The sequence below is a fragment of the Centruroides vittatus genome, unplaced genomic scaffold (genome assembly GCF_030686945.1).
Source record: "Centruroides vittatus isolate TY-2023 unplaced genomic scaffold, ASM3068694v2 contig_2199, whole genome shotgun sequence".
Lineage (NCBI taxonomy): Eukaryota > Metazoa > Arthropoda > Arachnida > Scorpiones > Buthidae > Centruroides > Centruroides vittatus.
Genome location: NW_027121372.1, coordinates 7,497 through 15,345, shown reverse-complemented (window position 1 = coordinate 15,345; position 7,849 = coordinate 7,497). Strand labels below are relative to the sequence as shown.

Genomic DNA, 7,849 nt, shown 5'->3' with positions numbered 1-7,849 from the left:
AAAAACATTATTTCATAAGCCAATCTACGAGTAATTAACTCCATACTGTAGCGTTAATCTTCCAGCGCAGTGTTTTTCAACCTGTGGGTCGCAAAGCCTTACACAGGGGTCGCGGGTAAAAGAAAAAGACAAGTGTTTGTAAATCCTATACTACAATAAAAAAAAAACACTACAGTTTCAGTGAGAAGGCTGTGCCTGTTTATTTTTTAATAATTTGTCGAAACGTGGTTCTATTTTTGAGACGTAAATAACTAAATCGTTTTCTAATTGAAGCCTATTTCTCTTTTTAGTTTTTATGTCCACCATTGAAGAGAATGTTAATTCAGAAACAAAAAACAAGTTAATATTTTGAAAAATCATATTTTAATTTCAATTATATTTATTTTATTTGTGCCAATGTCACATTTAAGAAATTCCGTTTAAAAAACGCGTAATTAGAAAAACAATTGAGTTGAAACAATGCTTCGGAAGTTAATATGAACTAACAATGAATCTCCTTTGTTAGAATTATTTTATTGTGAAAAATCCGTCTTCAGTTTTCGTATCCACGGGTGCAACTTGTTATTACGTGTGTCTTGCTTTATTATTTAAAGTTTAAGATACGCGATGCCTTCATAATTAAAAGATAAGTGTAAATCCAATTTTTGATAATTGCAAGAGCTATTATTAATGCGAAATCTTTTCGTTTTCAGGTCGTTCAAAAGGAAAGTATATGTCCATAATTAGCATATTGTTGATTGATTACTTATGATTTTACTGTTATTTCAGGCATGGACTTTAAAATACTTCAATGACAGTCTTCATCCTATTGTTATTTCTCCGAGAAAACAGATTATTCGTACCTTTTTCTGCTGGGACTAAAAAGATTTTAATAATATTGAATTTAAAAGACTCGAAATATCGCAATGTGATAGAAGGAAATCTGAATTCAAATTATTATTTCCACATCTGAATGCAAAATGTGCCGAATCATCAGCTCGTTTCTTCTTGTTCTGGAGCGTTCAATGAATTCATACTTTACTTTTATCGTAACTCCATCGAAGTGTGTTTTTTACGCGGTGTAGTGTGTACTGTACTGCAAACATAATACACATTACGTACATTGATTTCCAAAAGAAACTCGCCAAAGGAGACTGTGTGGTGAAGTTTGTAGACAAACCAGCTGAAGCAAGTGTGTTGCATCATTCCAATGTGTGATAATAGTTTTAGACAAACTTTGGAATACATTAAGAACATTTTTGCTGTAGAAATGGCGCGATTCCAGTTTTTCCCGTAATGGCGATGCTGCCTAGTCATTACGGAGTTTCTGGAAAAAAACAAAAAACCCACGGAGAGGGATGAGACCTTGACGATGGTTCCGTGGCTTGAAATAGAATTAATTTTCTGTCACTAACTTCACCCGGCAGAACAAATCAGAAATATTTTTAAGATACATATTCCTTCTTCGCATTTATTCTGAGTGAGTGCCCACCAGTGGCCGAGTAGTTAAAACCACGAACAGTGAGTTGTTTGCGACTAATGGGGTGGCCAAATGGGGTTTTCCGTGTTTTCTTCGCGTTAGTAACACCTAAGTCATTGCCAACAACCGACCGCTCCCCACACTAACACTATACAAGCTCGCGCCACCGGAAACTTAGGGCGCTCGCATAGGAAGATGTTTGTTCTTGTGACGTCGTTCTCCATCCCAGAAACGAAGTCCCATCGGAGAAGACCTACAGCAACTCCTCCACATCGTCGGCGACCGCCATCCATCGAATTATATCGTCCAATCTCACACCAAGAGGTATTGTTAGGCCCTTTGTAATCTCCCCCCCGTAACGGCAATAAGCTTAGCTCATGGCAACCTGTTTGTTTAGACCTCGTAGAGCTTTATATCTACCTGCATATAACCGCATAGTATCGTAGAATAGTTGTAATCGCCTTGTATTTTATTCTAGTTATTCAATAAATGTTTTATTTGTTAACCTATCTCGTGTCAATCCAACCCGCCTGTCGACTTACCAACGCACCTCCCCACTCACTTTTTGCCCTCCTAGCCATCCAACGGCAAAAAGATCGGGTTTTGCCAACCCGTGCAATGTAAGTGGTCAGCGAGGATTAACCCCCGACCCTCTGCTTATATTTAAAATACATTCATTTTGAGCCACTGCAACGCGTGGCCGAGTCCGCTAGTTTATTAATAAAAACTACTTATCAGAAAATATAATTTTATTTATTTTTAAAGGTTGTATATTAAATATAAAATCTTACTTTGGCTGTCATACTATAAATAAAATTTGCACTTTACAAAAATTACCTCAAAACTATTTTTAATTACTAAATCATGGCATTGAAATAATGTTTTAAAAAGCATGTATTTTTGTTTTTCTAAAGCTATGATATCACTAGCAAATGATTTTAGGATAAAAATATAAATTTTTAATGATGTTTTAATATTTAATGCTTTTAATAAGACATGAAAACTGATGGTTTTGGCACATTTATTTTTTTTATTGAAATACATAATCTTGATATCAAAATATAAAAACTATTCTAGGGAAAAATTCATTTTATTAAAAAGTAAACTTGCAAAAACAAAAAATTCATTTAATATTTACGACTCGGAATACAAGATCTTCACATTCATCCTTCAAGGTGAATTCTGCCACGTGACAGAATTTACAGGTAGAAGAAGCACAAGGTGTGAAGACCTTGTGCTGCTTCTACCTGTAAATTTTAAATTCCTTTTAGGTGAGTTCACTGAAAAATTAATTACAATTTATTAAGTATTATTTTATCGAACATATTTAAAATCATTTTTGTTCAATACACATTCATAAAAATTATTCAATAATTTATTAATAAGAGATACCTTCGAGATTTAAAAACATTTTACAAATGACGTAATAAAGTCGCTATATCCTCGTCTTCGTCCTCGGATGAAACACTATTTACATCTTGATCTGTTTCCTGAAAGGAAAGCAAATAATTAATTATACTAACTATTAAGATTGAAAATTTAATCTAAGTTTCAGATTTTTCTATGATTAAAATTATTGAAATTTAAAACATCTCCGATAACGATTCAAATTTCACTTTTCACCACTCTCTACAATAAAAATAAAGTGTAATTACATTGCATAATTTTTATGTTTAACATGTTTCAATTTTTTTCTAACACTACACAATTATTTTAAAATATTTAGACAACAAATAAAATGATTCGTTCATTAATCCAAATAATTCTTCATATTCATTGCCTGTAGCATAAAATTCATAAATTTGACTGAAATACACTACAGACATTTTTCTAAATTGCATTATTATGTCGATAACAAAATGTAAAAATAAAATAATCAGTTTTTACCTTTATTGTTTATCATGCAATATAATTCAAACAGGAAATAATCTATTTTTTTTTATAACGATATTCTACATGAACAACGACACTTCCGGATGTTATTTTTATTTCTTTATTATAAAAAGAATAAATAAATAAAAATTTAATGAAATTTGTTTTTATCATGATTTCAACTAACTTTTTTCACAGGTATGTATAAAACTTTTATAATTATTTAATTTATATATATTAAATAAAATTATGCAGTAATTCTGAAAATATGCATTATGGAAAATACATTAATATACTGTACTTCATATATCATATTATTGAATATTTTTGTATTCTTTCAATTAATTTCATATTTAACTCACTGAAATATACATGTCTACTTTGTTTTTAATAACGATAACCATTCCTATCTTTCAGCAAAAAAATAATAATGAACAATTTAGTTCTCGGCATATACAGTACCTCTAAAGTGATACAAAAACAACAATAATAGAATATCATTGTTTTTATACATTCATCTGGCATGTGAAAAATTGACTTCTGTTTACTGATAACGTTAAATGTAGTGCATGCCATTTTACAAACTCAATAGATTAGTAGATTATTATTGTTCAATAAAGAGATTTTGTTTCAAAATTATTTTAAGAAGTGTTCATTAAATTTATTGTAGTTATATTCGAATACTAAAAATAGATCAATGAAAATAAATAAAATTAAAAAGCAAGGATCTTTCTACAGTCGGTTAACCAGGATGTGGCACTTATGAAATGAGTACATTAAAAACTTCTATATTTTTAATTATTATAAAATGTAATTGAAAATTTTCAATTGGGTGTTTAATATGCCTGATAATTTTGTTTCTCGGAATGTTTGTATACAAGAGCGAAGAATAAAGATTTAAAAGGTTAGTATAAGATCAGATAAGGCAAAAATCGCAAAAATAAGTACTCCTATTAATACTTTTTATGAAAATAAATTTGGATTGTTATTGAAAAAATAAACAACTTTTAATATCAAAAGGAAACAAATGATAATTGATCCATCCACCTGTTTTGCTTATTTAGATCTTGACAAATTTATTCTTTTCACCCACAGTGGTAGTTTCAAGGACAATAGTAGGAATAAAATATCATATTTCGTTACAAAGAGAAATTCAATGGCAACAGGTAATTTATTATTTATTGACTCGAGTGCTTGTAAAATTCTGAGGGGAAGAGTACGATATACCCAATTCTGCAATATAACAAGGGGCTACTGTATTTCTAATGAAAGTTTATATTTCAAAGTAGGAATTTCACACAATACAATAAAATTATAACAGCAATAAGTCATGGAGGAAACAATGATTCATCACAGAACAGGAATGACTGAAAATTGTTTAAACCATCTTGAAAGACTGATTGCATATAATTGTATTATTTGAAAAGAGAAAAAATCATCCAAGAATGTCCAAAGACAAATGCTGAAATTTCCAAAATTATCAATAAACCTAATGTTATAAAATTTACTAATAATTAGAAGCAAAAAGGTTAGTAATGGTAAAAATTTGAATTATAAATATACACCTTTGGAGGTTGGCTGGATAACCAACCTCCAAAGATATGTAACTTTTTCAAAATTTGGATTTGAACTTCAAAATACATAGTTTTTTTTAACAACATTTACATTGTTCTAGCATTGAAGTCTAGAACAAATACAATAAACTATACACTCGATACAGATTTAATACTTGTTTAATTTTAGAACAATTGCCTTTTTCTTCTATAAATCTTATTTAAGGCATGAAACAAGGTTCTTGAGTAGAGTTAAATTTCATGTTAAGCATAGATGCATTTCTTTTATATAAACAATGTTCCAAAAGAAACACAGATTTGCTAAAAAAATTACATAGTGATTATTACATAATTTATTAGCTGGTTTTGAAATATTTCTTGTACAAAAACTAACTAATCAAAGCAGAGATTAGCAAAGCAAACCAAGACATGTCTGCTTTGCTATCTCATGTAATTTATTTGTAATGTTTAAAATTTCATCTTATGACATTCACTCGAAAGAAATTATGCTCTTCCTTTAAAATAAATGCATTGATATATTGGCAGTTTTGACTGCAGAAGTAATTCTCAACATATTCTAGAAAATTTAAGTTTCAAAAGCAGAATCAAATTATAAATAATGAAGTTCATTAGCGAGTTGTTTTACCAATTTCTATAATATACAATTTTGTGCCACATTTGGACTTTCCACATACTCAACTTTCTAGGGGTTGGTAATAATTGCCTAATTCTTTGCACAAATTTAAGAAAGTGAATTTGCATTTAAGAAATATTCATATAAAACAAAATCGATAAAAGAAAAATATTCTTGTAATATTAAAGCTGCTTTTGAAAAATTCTTACTTTTTATAGATATTATGTAATTCTAACAAGTATCTAAGAATAAAAATAATTCAATAGATACTTTAATTGCATAGCAATCGAGATAGACGACAAATTTACATTTCTGTAATTTGATTTCCTTGAAAGAAACATGAAAAATCATTAAACACAATGCTAAGAATTCAAATTACTGCACAATTAATTTTTAATTTTATGCAAACTACTCTATTAGAAAATATGATAAATAAAAATATAAAAATTCAAAAGATTATTTTTGCATAGACCAAAAATATATTAGTATTAGATACAATGTAAATGTAAAGACTGACATTAATAAAATCAAAATTTTGACAACAGTTAAGAAACGTTGTTTACACGACATGCAGACATGCTAGATCCTTACCCCTTTCCTGGACTTTTTTGGTTTATCACTCTTTACTTGCAGTCACGATCAGTACAAGTTTTAAATATTATATATGTTACTAGTTACTAAATGACTTTAAAAATCTTTTTAAAGTGGTTAAGAATTTAAAATAATATTTTAACAAAAAAACCACTTACATTTGACATTACAGTCATTAGCTTTTCAGCCCAATTAGCGGAACCGTTTGTATAAATCTGAAATTAAAAAAATTGTTTTGAAGCAAACAATTTGTAAATTAAAATTATTTAACAAAATAAATTTTCCTATTTATTATGAATGTTGACAACTGATGTCAACTTATCTGGACCAGACATTAATGTTAAAGTTCATATCTTTTGAATGTCTGAATTAAGTGTTTTATTTAAATTTACAATCAATCAATTTCTTGCATATGTCTATGGTGACAAACCTGCACTGTTAGATACTCCATACCTCTGAATTTACTGTTAAAAAAGTGACAGATAGTATGCAATTTAAAAACAAATGAATATTTGATGACACTTTCTATCTTGTGAAATTTGGGTTTTTAAGTCTTTTTTTCCGAATTAATTATTCCTACGATTTTAAAAGCGAAAAACAGAATTTGTGGGAAATTTTATAATTCTTCCTATTAAGGCAACCGATCTCACACTGTAACATCATAAAATTTACACTAAACATCCGAATTCATCATTTTCTTCTGTCCTGACAATGATCTCGTGACTTAGCTCCCACGGCAAATCTATAAAAACAGTGTCTTTCCCTCCCTCGGGGGAGTCTCGTTTGGTCTGCCAGTCGTATGTGCTCGTGGACGAACCGCAAATTATTTGTTCTACACAGTTGCGACAAATTTGACCTAGTGCCTAACTGGACTAGTGGACCTAACGCCTTTTGGATTATATACATTTGACCTAGTGATATTCTGACGTCTACGGAACTTGAAAAGAGGTATGAAATGATCTGTGTAAACTCTCTCTCGAGCTCCCCCTATGCGTAATTGAGAGTTAGAATTGTAGCGTAGAGAACTTAGAATTGTAATTAAATTTTTCGTCGATTTTAATAAATATTGTTTCGTTGTTACAAATGGAGTCTTTACTTGACTGTTGGCCACACCTTATCGTCGACCCCATCTCACCTCCTCTCCACTCGCATAACACGTAACAAAATGTAACAGCCATCCTTGACAAGTGAGCAGGTCAACGCCCTGTTGCCGGAAGGAGGAGTCAGACTTCCTCCGACCCTTCCGCAGCTCACAATAGTGTGAAAATCCGAATCGACCAACAAAACATAGATTGTAAATTTTATTAGTCTTTATTTTCTTCTTCCTGTTCAAATTTCGACATCTATAACCGAATTCCAAACCAAAAGTCGACACTTCTGAGGGGAATGACTGTATCTCCTCTCCCCTCGAAACTGATCAGGAGGGAACTAAAGACAAAATTCGCTAATTGGCGAGAAAATTAACGTGGGGATGAAATAAAAAGGAGGGGAGCGAAGGACAGAGGAGTCGTTCGTGGCTCCCGCCCCCATTCGAACTCGAACCCTGCCTGGCCCACGGAAGCCTCTCCGCCGTCGCTGATTGGATTTCGAACGGACTCCGTCCTCTGAGAATCCTTGTTGAGGTATGACGACCACTAATCTGTAATATCCCTCTCGGGTTCGTAAACCCCTATACAGTAGAGACTTGTTAATCGAAACGATTTTCAGTCGGACTGTGTCGTGCTGAATCAAACGTTTTTG

The 7,849-nt window shown here is 31.1% G+C and overlaps 1 long non-coding RNA gene across 1 annotated transcript; it reads right to left on the bottom strand.

The window, feature by feature from the left end:
* Positions 1-2,720: 2,720 nt before the first annotated feature.
* On the bottom strand, positions 2,721-6,323 carry LOC136970825 (uncharacterized). The gene is made up of 3 exons (XR_010880045.1): positions 6,268-6,323; positions 2,852-2,949; positions 2,721-2,739 (listed from the first exon to the last, which is right to left on the bottom strand). It is a non-coding gene; the product is annotated as an uncharacterized lncRNA (long non-coding RNA).
* Positions 6,324-7,849: the final 1,526 nt, after the last annotated feature.